Source organism: Myotis daubentonii, chromosome X (assembly GCF_963259705.1).
Source record: "Myotis daubentonii chromosome X, mMyoDau2.1, whole genome shotgun sequence".
Lineage (NCBI taxonomy): Eukaryota > Metazoa > Chordata > Mammalia > Chiroptera > Vespertilionidae > Myotis > Myotis daubentonii.
This window is the reverse complement of record NC_081861.1, coordinates 39,883,293-39,899,247: the sequence shown is the minus strand read 5'-3', so window position 1 is coordinate 39,899,247 and position 15,955 is coordinate 39,883,293.

Genomic DNA, 15,955 nt, shown 5'->3' with positions numbered 1-15,955 from the left:
TTCCAAGCAGAGTTTGGCTTAGCAGAGTAAATTATTAAAGAATTAATGAGACTTGTTTGTGTAGGCCTCTGGGTCCTGAATTCCCTATCTCTGGTGGTGAGGATGTCTCTTTGACTCCTGGTTAAGGGAGGGTACTTTCATAAGGGAGATTTATTTCCTGCTTTTAGGGGGACAGAGTGAGGAAAGTCAGAGTGTTGTTCTTACACCAGCTCTTTCTCAAGTAACTTTCATGAGAAATAGTATGGCCCAGCTGGCATGGCTCAGTGGTTGAACGTGGACCAGCAGGGCATGGTTCAATTCCTGATCAGGGCATATGCTCAAGTTGCCAGTTCAATCCCCAGTGTGGGGTGTGCAGGAAGCAGCCAATCATGAGTCTCTCTTATCATTGATGTTTCTATCTCTGTTTCCCTCTCCCTTCCTCTCTGAAATAAATAAAACTATATTTTAAAAAATCAGTATGCCACATGAACATATTTTGGGGCGGCCTGCCTTGGGCCACATCAGTACATTCAACTTCTAGCACTGGTATCCGTTAAGGTGCACTTCTGTGAGGAGTCATGTTGGGGCTCAGCCTGACTTTGGAAGAATTCAGATTAATGCACAGAGGGGCAGCGTATGGAGGGCCCAATTGCACTAAATTATTTAAAACCAAGCTTAAGCTTTTAGCTAAATCAATAAATTTATAAATATTGGGGTGATGGAATATCTTATCCAGAGAATGCTCTATATCAGCGACGTTCACCCTGCGTGCCACATTATTTTAGTAATTAGTTTATGTGTGCCATGAGATCAAAAAAGTTGATAATCGCAGCTTGATACCAAAAACTTATGTTTAATTAAGCTGAAGCTAGTAGGGGAAGATTGCTTACATATTTCATCGCCTGGTTCTCCTCGTTTTGTTTTTAAGTGTTTGGTAAGGCTCTGTAAAGAGTGAGAGCCCCAAATTTCACGTTCAGAAACACTTTGTTGTATCAACCTGAAAACATTGCTAGGATAATCTCATGGTGAGAATGGAAGAAATTGGCTGGCTTTGGAAACTCTCTACAGAATGAAACAAATGAGCTAAAAGTAATATGAATTGAGCTAAGAAAGGTGAAAAAGTTAGAGAGGAGTTACATACAGTCAAAATAGGCCTTCTGATCCTACACAAATTCAGTTATGAATCTATGCAATGCAAAAGTGAATATTCTCATGAGAAATTTCTAACATCTAAGGATTTTTCCCATTTACTTTTTAAAAAATATATGTTTTTTTTTGATTTTTTATAGGGAGGAAGGGAGAGGGATAGAGAGTTAGAAACATCCATGAGAGAGAAACATCCATCAGCTGCCTTCTGCACACCCCCTACTGGGGATGTGCCTGCAACCAAGGTACATTCCCTTGACCGGAATGGAACTTGGGACTCTTCAGTCCACAGGCCGAAGCTCTAGCCACTGAGACAAACTGGTCAGGGCCATTTACTTTTTTTATATTTATATTTGTACTAGAAGCCCGGTGCATGGATATTCATGCACTGGATGGGGGGTACCTCAGCCTGGCCTGCCCCATCTCACAGTCCGGGAGCCCTCAGGGGCGGGAGGTGACCTGGCGATGAAGGGAAGGTGATGCCCCATCAGGACTCTGCTGCTGCCACGGCTGGCAGCGCAAACTTTGGCTGGCCCTGGTTATCTGCGCCTCGGGCGGCCCTGGGTGGGTGGGCAGCCAACCTCTGAGGCTTGCCTGTACCTCAGGCCAGCCCTGGGCAGCTGTGGGGCTGAGGGGGCTGGGGGACTCTGGAGGCAGGCACGCGGAGTGGCCAGGCCTGCTTGGGGGCGGGCCCAGCCTTGCCCTGCACCTGCTGCCCATGCAGGGCTGAGAGGACTGGGCACCACCATCTTGTGGCTGTGGGTGCCACCATCTTTAAGGGCGTGGCAGCAATTAGCATATTCCCTTTTTATTGGTTGTGGGTGCCATCATCTTTACAACAGCATGAGGGTCAATTAGGATATTCCCTCTTTATTAGATAGGATTTTATTTTTTCATGCAATAAACATTAATATCTCCAAAGAAAGATTTTAAATATAATAATATTACCCAAACTGTACTAGCATAGTATAATATCACAAAAGTTGTAGGAAATACAAGATTATGTCTATTATATTCTAAAACTAGAGGCCTGGTGCATTTAAATTCGTGCACTGGGGGGGTCCCTCAGCCCAGCCTACCCCCTCTCACAGTCCAGGAGCCCTCAGGGGATGTCCTATTGATGGCACAAACTGGCCACCCTCTGTGGGAGATGACCAGGCTAATCAGGGGAAGGCTCCACCCCCATCACCCTTCTGCTGCTGCCGCAGCCATCAAGATGTTTTCATCACATGGAGTCCAGTCCCTTCACCATGAAAAAAATGACAACTTTCTTTAGGCATTTTCAAGATGTCTCTTTCATAGGATATGACCTTTCTTTCTTTCTTTCTTTCTTTCTTTCTTTCTTTCTTTCTTTCTTTCTTTCTTTCTTTCTTTCTTTCTTTCTTTCTTTCTTTCTTTCTTTCTTTCTTTCTTTCTTTCTTTCTTTCTTTCTTTCTTCCTTCCTTCCTTCCTTCCTTCCTTCCTTCCTTCCTTCCTTCCTTCCTTCCTTCCTTCCTTCCTTTCTTTCTTTCTTTCTTTCTTTCTTTCTTTCTTTCTTTCTTTCTTTCTTTCTTTCTTTCTTTCTTTCTTTCTTTCTTTCTTTCTTTCTTTCTTTCTTTCCTCACCTGAGGATATTTTTGCATTGATTTTTAGAGAGTGTGGAAGAGAGAGGGAAAGACAGAGAGAACCATCAATGTGAGAAGGACACTTTAATTGGTTGCCTCCTGCATGAGCCCTGACCTGGGCCCTGGCCATGGAGGAGCCTGCAGCCAGGGTACATGCCCTTGACTGGAATCAAAACTTCACCCTGCAGTCCACAGGCCAAGGTTCTACCCACTGAGACAAACTGGCTAGGGCAGGATATGACATTTTGTAGCCCCTCCAGCAGTGGACCTTCGTTTTTTCCAACAGGAGTGATGTGGAAAAACCCTACATCACCTTCTTGGATTCTTATTACCCAAATTACCAAGAACACTGCGACTGACATACTGGGAGCTTAGCCAATGAGCGGTCAGAAAAGGTGTTTCCTCTGCAGCTCATGCACAGAGGCGGGACTGCTGGCGTGCCACAGCTGGCAGGCCCTGTTCTCTCCCTGGGCCGCCCCGTAGCCACAGTTGCTGATAGGCCCTGTTCTCTCCCCGGGCCTCCCCACAGCAATGGCGACTAGCAGGCCCTATGCTCTCCCCAGGACTCCCCTCAGCAGCAGCATTTAGCCAGCCCTCTGTTCTCCCCAGGCCTCGCCATGTGTGGCTTGCCTCACCATGCATGCAGTCCCCTCCCGCCAAACTGCATGCGCAGCCCATCCTGAGCAGTCATGTTATAGCATCCTGGACAATTTGCATATTACCTCTTTATATATATATAGATAGATAGATGTAGATGTAGATATAGTTACAGATAGATAGATAGATGTAGATGTAGATATAGATACAGATATATATATATATAGATATGTTTTCCTCTGGCTCTATTCTGATTCATCAGTTTATGTTGTTCATTATATTCCACAAATGAGTAAGATCATGTGATATTTATCTTTCTCTGACTGGCTTATTTCACTTAGCATAATGCTATCCAGGTCCATCCATGCTGTTGTGAATGTTAAGAGTTCCTTCTTTTTTTAAAACAAATATATTTTATTGATTTTTTTACAGAGAGGAAGGGAGAGGGATAGAGAGTCAGAAACATCGATGAGATAGAAACATAGATGAGCTGCCTCCTGCACACCCCCTACTGGGAATGTGCCCGCAACCAAGGTACATGCCCTTGACTGGAATTGAACCTGGGACCCTTCAGTCCGCAGGCTGACACTCCATCCACTGAGCCAAACCGGCCAGGGCTATAGCAGCATAGTATTCCATTGTGTAAATGTTCCACAGTTCAGTTTTGGAAGGTGGTATTTTTCTAGGAATATATCCATTTCTTCTACATTGATCAGTTTGTTGGAATAGAGTTGCTCATAGTGTTTTTTTTTGTTTTTTTTTTTTTTAAGATTCTTTGTATTTCTGAGGGGTCTGTTGTTATTTAGCCTCTTTCATTTCTAATTTTGTTTATTTGGGTCCTTTCCCTTGCTTCTTGTTGAGCCTGGCTAGAGGTTCATCAGTCTTGTTTATCCTTTCAAAGAACCAGCTCTTGCTTTCATTGATCTGTAATATTGCTTTTGTGTTTTTGTTTGTTTGTTTGTTTGTTCATTCCTTTTTTTGTCTCTATGTCATTTATTTCCTCTCTGATCTTTATTATTTCCTTCCTTCTGTTCACTTTGGGTTTTTCTTGTTGCTCTCTTTGAATTCTTCAAGTTCCAGAGTTAGATGGTTTATCACCAGTTTTTCTTTGTTTTGTTTTGTTTTGTTTTGTTTTGCGTAAGGCCTATAATGCTATGAACTTTCCTCTCAGGACTGCTTTCACTGTGTCTCAAAGATTTTGGATTTTTGAGTTTCATTGTTGTTTGTTTCTAGTATGTTTTTTTATTTCTTCTTTGATATCTTTGGCAACCCAATCATTGTTTAATAGCATGGTATTCAGCCTCCAAATGTTTGAAATTTTGTGATTGTTTTTAATGTAGTTGCTTTCTAATTTTATGCCATTGTGACCTGAAAAGATGCTTGATATGATTTCAATCTTCTTGAATTTGGAGATACTTTTCCTGTGTCCCAATATGTGGTCTGTCTTTGAAAATGTCCCATGTGTGCTTGAGAGGAATGTATATTCTGTAGTTTTGTGGTGGAATGTTCTAAAGATGTCTATTAAGTTCAAGTGATCTAGTGAGTCATTTAGGATTGCTATTTCTTTGCTAATATTTTTTTTGTCTAGAAGAGTTATCCAGTGATGTTAATGGGGTATTAAAGTCTCCTACTATGATTGTATTGCTGTCAATCTCTCCCGATACCTTTCAAAAGTTTTTGTTGTTGTTTTTTTAATGTATTTGAGTTCTCCTTCATTGGGTGCTATATGTTTACCAGAGTTATATCTTCTTGCTGTATCGATCGCTTTAAAATTATGAAGTGGCCTTTCTTGTCTCTTGTTATGGTGTTCACTTTGAGGTCTATTTTGTCAGATATAAGTATTGCTACCCCAGTGGGATTATTTTTAAATTTCAATTTGCCTGAAAGATATTTTTTCATCCCTTCACTTTCAATCTGTGTGAGTCCCTTGTTTTGAGGTGGGTTTCCTGTAGACACCATATATATGGGTCATGTTTTATTATTCATTTACTCACTCGATGTCTTTTGATCAGAGCCTTTAGTTCATTCACATTTAATGTTATTATTGAAGAGAGGCCTGGTGCACAAAATTCACGCATGGGAGGGCGGGATGGGTCCCTCATCCCGGCCGGCACCCTCTTGCAATCCAGGACCTTTGGGGGATGTCCGAATGCCTGTTTAGGCCCAATCTGTAGGGATCCCTGTGGCATCCGGCCGAAACTGGCAGTCAGACATCCCTCTCACAATCTGGGACTGTTGGCTCCTAACTGCTTGCCTGCCTGCCTGATTGCCCATAACCACTCGCCTGCCTGCCTGATTGCCCCTAACCACTTGCCAGCTTGCCTGATCACCCTTAACCACTCTTTATGCCTGCCTGATCACCCCTAACCACTTGGCTGCCTACCTGATTGCCCCTAACTGCCTCTGCCTGCCTGCATGATTGCCCCTAACCAATTGCCTGCCTGCCTCATCACCCCTAACACCTCTGCCTGCCTGCCTCATTGCCCCTAACCACTTGCCTGCCTGCCTTACCGCGCCTAACCACTCAACTGTTTGCCTGATTGCCCCGAACTACCTCTGCCTGCCTGATCATCCCTAACCATCTCTGCCTGCCTGCCTCATTGCTCCTAACCACTTGCTTGCCTTTCTCATTGTCCCTAATGGCCTCAGTCTTACTGCTTCATTGCCCCTAACCACTCACCTACTTGCATGATTGCCCCTAACAGCCTCTGCCTGCCTGATTTCCCCTAACATCCTCTGCCTGCCTGCCTGCCTGCCTGCCTGCCAGATTGCCTCTAACCACTTGCCTGTGTGCCTGATCACCCCTAACTGCCTCTGCCTGCCTGCTTCATTGCTCCTAACCACTCACCTACCTGCATGATTGCCCCTAACAGCCTCTGCCTGCCAGATCTCCCCTAACATCCTCTGCTTGCCTACCTGCCTGCCTGATTGCCCCTAACCACTTGCCAGCTTGCCTGATCACCCTTAACCACTCTTTATGCCTGCCTGATCACCCCTAACCACTTGGCTGCCTACCTGATTGCCCCTAACTGCCTCTGCCTGCCTGCATGATTGCCCCTAACCAATTGCCTGCCTGCCTCATCGCCCATAACAACTTGCCTGGCTGCCTCATTGCCCCTAACCACTTGCCTGCCTGCCTCATTGCCCCCAACCACTTGCCTGCCTGCTGGATCACCCCTAACAGCCTCTGCCTGCCTTCCTCACCACCCCTAACCACTCACCTGCCTGCCTTATCGCCCCTAACAACTTGCCTGCCTGCCTGATTGCCCCTAACCACTTGCCCGCCTGCCTGATTGCCCCTAACTGCCTCTGCCTGCCTGCCTGATTGCCCCTAACCACTCACTTGCCTGCCTGATTGCCCCTAACACCTCTGCCTGCCTGCCTGATTGCCCCCAACTACTTTCCTGCCTGCTGGATCACCCCTAACAGCCTTTGCCTGCCTTCCTCACCACCCCTAACCACTCACCTGCCTGCCTTATCTCCCCTAACCACTCACCTGTTTGCCTGATTGCCCCTAACCACCTCTGCCTGCCTGATCATCCCTAACCACCTCTGCCTACCTGCCTCATTGCCCCTAACCATTCACCTGCCTGCATGATTGACCCTAACAGCCTCTGCCTGCCTGATCTCCCCTAACATCCTTTGCCTGCCTGTCTGCCCAATTGCCTCTAACCACTCGCCTGTGTGCCTGATAACCCCTAACTGCCTCTGCCTGCTTGCTTCATTGCCCCTAACCACTCACCTGCCTGCATGATCACCCCTAACCACTCACCTGTCTGCCTGATCACCCCAACCACTTGCCTGCCTGCCTGATCACCCCTAATTGCCTCTGCCTTCCTGATCACCCCTAACCACTCGCCTGCCTTCCTAATTGCACTAACCACTCGCCTGCCTGTCTGATCTACTGTAACCACCTTTTTCTGCCTGCCTGATCACCCCTAACAACTCACCTGCCTGCCTGATTGCCCCTAACTGCCCCTGCCTGCCTGCCTCATTGCCCCTAACAACCTTTGCCTTCCTGTCTGATCGCCCTGAACCACTCGCCTGCCTGCCTGATCACCCCTAACTCCTCCTTGGGGGGCAGGGCCAGCCAGGGCAAGGGGCCGTGGTTGTTCTGGTCTCTGGTTATTCTGGTCATTCCACTGTTTCAGTCACTGGGCCTTTATTATATAGGGTAGGCACTTGCTTGTAGCCATTTCTGTACTTTATGCCTGTGTTCCTTCCTCCCTTTCTATTTCTTCTTTTTACAGCATTCCCTTCAGCATTTCTTGCATTGCTGGCTTGGTAATGATAAACTCCCTTAGCCTCTTTTTGTTTGCAAAGCTCCTGATTTCCCCTTCAATTTTGATTGATAGTCTTGCTGGATAGAGTATTCTTGGATTCAGTCCTTTGCTTTGCATCACTTTGTATACTTCATTCCATTCCCTTCTAGCCTGATATGTTTCTGTTGAGAAATCATTTGATGATTTGATGAGGGATCCTTTGTAGGTAACTCTCTGCCTCTCTCTTTCAGCCTTTAAGATTCTCTCTTTGTCGTTAACATTTGCCATTGTAATTATGATTGGTGCCCTGGTGTCGGTCTTTTGGGTTTCATGTTGTTTGGAACTCTCTGTACTTGAGTGACTATTTTGTTCCCATTCCAGGGATGTTTTCTGTCATTATTTCTTCAAATAGATTCTCTAATCCTTGCTGCTCTTCTTGTCCTTCTGGCACCCCTATTAGATGTATGTTACTTTGTTTCATGTTGACCCAAAGCTCCCTTAGGCTCTTCTGCTTTCAAATTTTTTCTCCAGCTGCTTGTCAGATTGGGCTTGTTTCTCTACCTTATCTTCTAAATCACTAAATCGGTCCTCTGCTTCTTCTAGTCAACTGTTGAAACCTTCCATAGTGTTTTTGATTGTAGCTATATCACTTTTGATTTCTTCCTGATTTTTGCAGAGGTAGTTGATTTTCTTGTCCATCCAGTTTATGAACTTTATGACCATTATGCTGAATTCTTTTTCTGTCATATTGAATGCCTCATTTCACTTATTTCCTTTCTTGGTTGTTCCTCCTTTTCTTTCCTCTGGGAATTGTTTTGTTGTCTCCCCATTCTAGCTTATCACCAGAAGGTTCAAATGCTGAGCTGTGGGGGCCTGAGCCATGTGCAGTGGGAGCGTTGTGCCACCCAACTGTCACTGAAGAGCTCCCGAATCTTAGACGTGTGGCTCCGGTGGGTCGGTGGGAGCCATGCACACCAAGAATCAGAGTCACTGGCGCTCAGTGTGGCCTCGTGCATGCACCTAGAACCAGGGACCCCACATGTGCCATGCTGAGAAAGAGTCTTCACGGGCATTCGCCAAAAATCAGAGTCCCCTAGCACGTGTCAGGAATCAGAGTCCCCATGTGCACGCACCAAGAATTGAGTATCAGAGCCTATGTCACTCAGTGTGGCCTTGCACTGAGAATCGGGGTCCTTGTGTGCCCCGAGAATTGGAGTCACTGGCGCTCAGTGAGCATGCACGGAGAATCACGGATCCTGTGCGTGCGAGATGAGAAACAGAGTCCCCATGTGTGCGTGCCGAGAGTCAAGCCACTGGTGCTCAGTGCAGCCTCCTGCGCATAGAATCAGGGTCTCCATTCTGCGTGGGGGGCTGGGTTGCACAGCTGCCCTTTGTCAGCAGGAGGCCCAGTCCTGCGCTGCAGGAAATAGACTCCTGTTTGCAAGTGCCCAGATTCAAAGTCAGGTAGCACAGCCACCCTGTGTCAGCAGGAGGTTTGCTTGTGTGGAGCAGGTGGAGCAGGTCCTATGCCACTGCAGCAGGCCTTCAGGGAGGGGGATGCACTCTGTGACTCTCAGAAATCTGCGGACGGGATATCTGTAGTCTTGATGTCCGTGAGTCTGCAGCTGTGGTGGCAGGTCTTTGTCCCGAGTGGCTGTAGGGTCCCGGTTTGCGTCTGAGACCAGATTAGGTGGTGGTGAGGCTAGGATCCTAGTCACAGGCAGTTCTGCTCTTCAAGATGCCATGGTTTCTGTGCCTGTGCTGGCCACCCCAGAGTATTTGTGTTGGCAGGGGGTTTTGCAGTCTAAGACTGCCTGGTTTGGCAGCCCCCTGAAAAACCTGCAGGATCTAACTGTCCCTAGATTACACACATACACACACACACACACACACACACACCCACACACACACACACACCACACGTCCACAAACTCCTCTATCACTCCCTCACTCTCTCACACACCCTCCCTCCCTGCCTTCTTGCTGGTTGCCATCTTCTACACCAGTCTCTACTTATTAATTTTAATCTCTTAAGTGGCCTCAGGGCAAGGTGTTTTCCAATAGGGTGTGTCAACTTTCCTCCCCTCAGGCAAGGCAAATGTCTACTTGGGAAAGAAGTTCTCACTATGTGAGGGAACGACTTAGCCCAGGAAACTTGGGGTGTCTGCCTTCTGGGCTCTATCCCCCGAGTCCCAAGTCTTGGCTTCTGCCCTCACAGCTCCAGTCCATTTCACCCTCCCTCTGCCAGAGCACAAGGTTGGTGCCTCCATAGGGAATTTAGTGTGTTGGCCCTTTAACAGGGTGCCTGAATTTTCAGCTGTTACTCCATCCCACTGCTTTTCACAGGCAGATGCTATGTGGGTACCCTCCTCAGTTTTGGTGCTCTCTGCTGGGGACCCAGCTTGGGGATTTGATCCCAGAGTTCCAAGTGGCAGCCCCCCACAGCTGAGATATCTCTCCAGGGCTTCATTTGCTGTCTGTGGGCGCCCGGCCAGCCCTTTGGTGCCTCCGCACTCCTACCAGTCTCTCTGAGGTCTCTGCTTTCAGTCCTAGGGTACCAAGGTCCTCTCCTGCGGGTTTTCCATTGATTATTCGGGAAGTTTTCTTTCTGTATTTTAGGTGTAATACCAGTTTGTTCCTGGGCGCATTCCTGCAGCCTCCACTTACACTGCCGCCCTTTTTGCTTTTTCGCATTTTGATGGTGCCCTTTTGAACATGCTAGTTTCATGGAATATGTTTGGTGGCGGAGGGTGGCCCCGTTTTAGAGAAATCATGGATGTGTTCATTTCAAATACTTTTTTCAGTCTTGCAGGCTGAGATGACTAACTGGTAGGTCCTGGGACCAAAAGTTTTATCAAAGTGATGTTTGCCCAAGTGCCGGGAGCCGGTCCATCCTTGCTGTTTCAAGGGACCTGGCATATATGGCATACGGTTCTTAATATGTTTGCTCACCTTCTTGGCGCTGTGTTTTAACCAAGGTCACCTCTCCGAGAAAGGTTGAATCCCCAGGTAGGGATTTTCCCCTGAAGTTAGGGAGGGAATAAAACCCCTCAACTAAGTGCCAGGCGGGTAATTAATCACTTTAACTATGAACAATCATGCTTAAGCTACATAATCTTTACTCCCTGGAATGGAGATAAGAAACGCCCTAACCTTTGTAATAGAGATTGATAGGATTGAATCAACTGGTATAAATACAGATGTAACCAGACAGCAGGAGTCAGAACTTAGAACACAGAACTTAGAAGAGAGCCAAAAAGACAGAACCTACACAGAACCTACAGACAGAAGAACTTCGCTGGAGAGAACATGGCAAAAGATCCTGGACTGAACCTAACTACAGAAATTGGCAAGAGAACCTGACTAGAACCTGGTGACTGAACCTGGCTGGAGAACCTGGACAGAACCTGGCTGGAGAACCTAGCGAGGGAACATGGCTACAGAACCTGGCTGGAGAACCTAGCAAGAGAACATGGACACAGAACTTGGCTGGAGATCCTGAGCAGAACCTCTCTGGAGATCGAGACCAGAACTTGGCTGGAGATCCTGGCTAGGATGCTGATCAACTGAACGCTGTCTCCGTGTCATTCCTTCTTCGCCGACTCCGTCTATGCCTTTGGGAACCCCTGGACCTGCTGGGGTTGGACCCCGGCACCCAAGGAAAGTGAAGACAATCAGGATGGGTTCCTGAGCTTCGCTACACATGCATGTGTGAGTGCAGTGATGGAGACGGGCTGCGGCCCAGCCAGGCAGGCCACTGAGACCTGGCACCCTGACAGCACAGACTGGGCTCACAGGCCTGGCTCCGGTGGAAAGTCCGGGAGGAGGCTGGGAGCACTTTCTCAGGCTGGCAGGGCATACGCAGAAGGAAAGAAAGAACTTGAGGCTCTGTGGCCTGCTTTACCCCTTCCCTGGGCTCCCATCCTGCTCTCTCGATGGCACTGAGAGGGAATAGGGGCTCCAAGAAGCAAATCGGGGGAAACAGTGTTCTCATCCATTTCCAAACCCTACTGTCGAATTTCCACAGGAAGGTTACTGCAGGGGTTTCCTCCTTTCCTTTGCTAATAGAACAGCTTTGTGAAACACGTACTGGGCATACAGACCCGCTATGACCCCGTGCCACAGACAGCTTATGACTACATGTCAAGGCTGTGTCTGGGGGTTTCAGCAACTCCCATGGCCCAGTAGACAAACCACAGGCTCCATGACTGGCCTTCCTTGCTGGAGCACCTTTCTAACTCTCAACAGGTTTCAGAGGACTAATGACCCCTTAGACATCCCTGAAGGAAACCTTCCATCTAAAGAGCCCATAGGTTCCTTCCAATAATTTACTTCACACGGAAGATAGGAATTTCAAATAGGGAGCCCTTAAACTCACTATGATTTAAAATAGGGCCCACTGTTTAGCATGACCAAATTCTCACCAGCACAAAGTGACACTACTATCCCCAGTGGGGAGGGGGCAGAAGCCCGATGAACCACTGACAGCTATCAGGATACACACCTTTCTTTATGCTGTTACCAAGCAATGGTGCAACTCAGGCTAGACCTGCATCCAACCCCTGGCAAAAGCCATTAGAAAATTAAAACTGGGAATAATAAGCCTATTGTAGTAAGGGGTGTGCACCAAGGGTCAGCTGAAGGGAGGTGGTGGTGGTGTTACCTTTGCTGAGATATTTTAGGAATATGTAAATAGTTTCTGATGCATTTGAAGCCTCAGTGGCATATAATGTTTCATGTGGTGATTTTTCTATGATGGCACTGACTGTTTAATATATTAAAACTATCCCTTTTCCCTCTCATTGTAGGCTTGGTTTCAGAATAGGAGGGCCAAGTTTTCGAGGAGTCAAAGATTAGCGATGCTGAGGAACGCACCACCTGCTACTCTGAACCACCTTCTCTTTAAGGTGCTGCAGAAGCCCTAGAATGCCATCCTGGTTCAATTTCCTGAGTGGGGATCAGTTTGTCTGGTGCCACTGACCCTTATGGCACCCACACCTCCCTCACCTCCTCTGCAGTTGTGTTATTAATAAAGAGGTAAATTCTCAGCATGTGTTTGTTTGTGTGCCATATGGGACTAGTAGGGTATGTATGGAAATTGTGAAGGAAGTGTTATTTTAACTCAATGACAAGGAGCCCTCCTTTCATGAGATGACCTGCCAGAGTCACTGTCAATAGGCCCTGCACATCACAGAAATGTCCCAAGTGCCCAGGATGAGTTTGCACTGACTCATTCCTTCTCTTCTATTCCCACCATAGGCTCATTTCCATTCTCACCAGATGATTTTGAAGTAAAAATTTCTTATTTCCTAGTGCTGACCAACAATTCCTTCCCATCGTCATCACTACCCTGCCCCTTTGGGATCACAAAAATGAGCAAGATTGGACGGGGTGTGTCCCCAGTGAGGGAGCAGTGTGTTTCCAGACAGGGTGAGCTCCATTCAAGCTGACCAGTTCAGACTGAACACTGGACTCAAAGGGAATCAGCCAAAAGGCTACTCACAGGGCATATGGGAAGGTGACCATCAAACCTCCATCCAGTGTGCTCCACACCCGTTCACCCCCCTTCCCTTTTGGGGAGGAGATTGGGGAAATATTCTGTTCCACTGGTTTTGCTGGTTCAAAAGAAATATGAGAGGAGATTCCATCAAGGCCACAAACAGGCTCCTCTCCCTTTCATCCCCTCCCGCTCCAGCCCAGGAAAGGATTTTATCATTCCTTGTCTCCTTGCACAACCTGGAGAGAATTCTGATTGTGCCGCAGAACACTATCGGGGAACATTAGGTTTGGTGCTGCTCAAATCCAGTGTACGGAGAGGGTCTCCTGAGCCGTGTTGCAGAAGACTCACTCATTGGAAGGAAGTAGTTGTACCTTAGTTTCCACTGGACACCTTGAGTGGAACTGCCAAGGTAGGGGCAAATGAGGTTAGGAGAGTCAAGAGGCAAGGCCCACTTTTGAAAAAGCATTGAGTTCTTATCAGGTGAACTTTTAATTTGGAGTAACAGTTAGCAAATGAAGCTCCTTTAATTGTGGTCGGCCAGGGTGGCTTAGTTGACTGAACGTTGCCCTCTACAAGAAGAACTCACTGGTTGAGGGGTCTGGCAGTAAAAGCGTGAAAATGAAGGAGAACCAGTGTCATCATTTTATGCCGCTCTCCAAGCAAAGTACCTTATTTTCTTCTGGGGGACGACAGATCTAAAAGAAGAGACCACAATAGTCTGTCTATAGTGCAGGGACTTTTGCTGGTATCTGTTCACCTTACAGATGAGGAACTCAAGCCCAGGGCAGAGTGCGATGGCCTGCAAGAGAGAGCATGCAGACTTCCTTTCAGAGAAGGCTAGCCTCTGGTGGCCATGCCCTCCCCTGGCCCAGCGTCATCTAGGTATGTGCAGTGCACACCCCGGTTCAGACCTTCAACACTTATAACCTCCATCCGGCACAGAACTTGTTCTTCCAAAGGGCTGTTAACTCTAGTTTTCTCTTTTAGGCTCAGCACTAAGCTGCTGCCCATAGTCTGCCACAAGGCATTCAGTGACCTGGTGTTCCCTCTTGCACAGCAACCTCAGAGCCTTGGGAGAGTGATGCAGTTTACTCTTCCCACAAAAGGCTGCCTGTGACTCCACTACCACAGCCATCATTTCCTCCCATCTCCCTGCAAAGCTAGGCCTGCCACCTGGCAGCAAGCTAAGGAACAGCAGCCTGCTCTGCACATGTGATGGAATAACTTTTTAGGGAAGCTGGCTGAAGGTTTGGAAACCTTCATTAAGCCAATAGGGATGCAAAGGACTGTCTGGAAGCACCTTCCTTTGTGTTTCACGAGCAAGGGGACACAAGTGATTTAAGTGCTGGTATTCATCCATGGGTAGCCTGTTGGTACACCTGGCTCTGTCCAAAGTTCAGGCCCCCACACTAAAGGGGCCTGCATGAGAATTGCAGGGTTGGAACATGATTTTCAGTTTCTGCCCCAAGAATCTGGGTTTGTGGTGGGTGGGATGTAGGCAAGTAGAGACCAAGGAAGAGTCCCTGTTCCATTCCCTTTGAACATTGTAGGAAAAGATAGGTAGCAAAGGGTATTTTGAAACCTGAAGTGGGAAAGAAGCTGTGGAGACCTTGGGGAGGAAAGAAATCCGTGTCAATCACTGTGCACAGATCTATGGTGGGGTGCCGGGGGGGGGGGGGGGAAATGCGCAGGGATATGGGTGTTACCTAGGTACAGAGAAAGGAAATTATCAGGTTTTTATTCAAACTAGAGGCCTGGTACATGAATTCGTGCACGGGTGTGGTTTCTTGGCCTGCACTGGATTAGGGCTGTTTCGCCCAGTCCTGATTGGGCCCGATGGGGGCTGGTTGGCAAGGGAGGGACTGCGGGTGGTTGGCTGACCAGGGAGGGACCCCAGGAGAGATTCAGGGCATGTCCGGCCCATCTCGCCCAGTCCTGATTGGTTGGTCCCGAGCAGCAAGCTAACCTACCTGTTGGAGCATCTTCCCCTGGTGGTCAGTGGGCATAATAGCTACTGGTCGAGCAGGCAACCAGATGGTCAACCAATAGGTCTGACACTTAACATATTAGGCTTTTATATATATAGAAGAGTCCTTCACATATTCCACAGATCCCATTATGAGGTCAAGCAACAGAGCTGCTCTTTTCTCTCTGGCCTGCCCTCCTCTTACCTCAAAAGCTCACTTTAAGGGTTTTCACCAGGATTGAAATACTCAGAAAGATGGAACAAAAGTTATGACTGGGAGTATGTCTCAAAATGAGATCGTTTCTGGCCCATTCCCCAATCCCAATACCCCGAGTAATATCCAGGTTCTATTTAGTCATTCCAACCAGGAGAAGTTTGCAAGGATGTCACATGTATTCCATAAACCGACCCAGTCACACCAAAACCTCAACTCCAACAAGTATTCAGACAGAAGTATTGTAGGATGCTAAAAGAGTTCTTGCACATTCTGTGTAAATAAGGATTCACTTTAGCCAGATGCAGTATTTTGGGGTAAAATAAAAAAGGATAAAGTATTGAGTACTGATGAGGGAGGTTTTGTGCTTTCTTCTACCTGCAGCATTTAATGAATTCCCTTTCCTCTGCATTGTGTCCTTTTCTATTTGATTCATTCATGCGTGCGTTTATTCTGTCTTAGAATTTGAGGGCATATATAACATGGCAGGTACATGCAGTGTAATCCTTTATAATAAAAGGCTAATATGCAAATCGACCAAGTGGCGGATGACTGGTCACTACAACACGCACTGATCACTGGGAGCAGATGCTCAATGCAGGAGCTGCCCCTGGTGGTCAGTGCACTCCCATAGGGGGATGGCCACTCAGACAGAAGCTGGGCTCACAGCTGGTGAGCGCAGTAGTG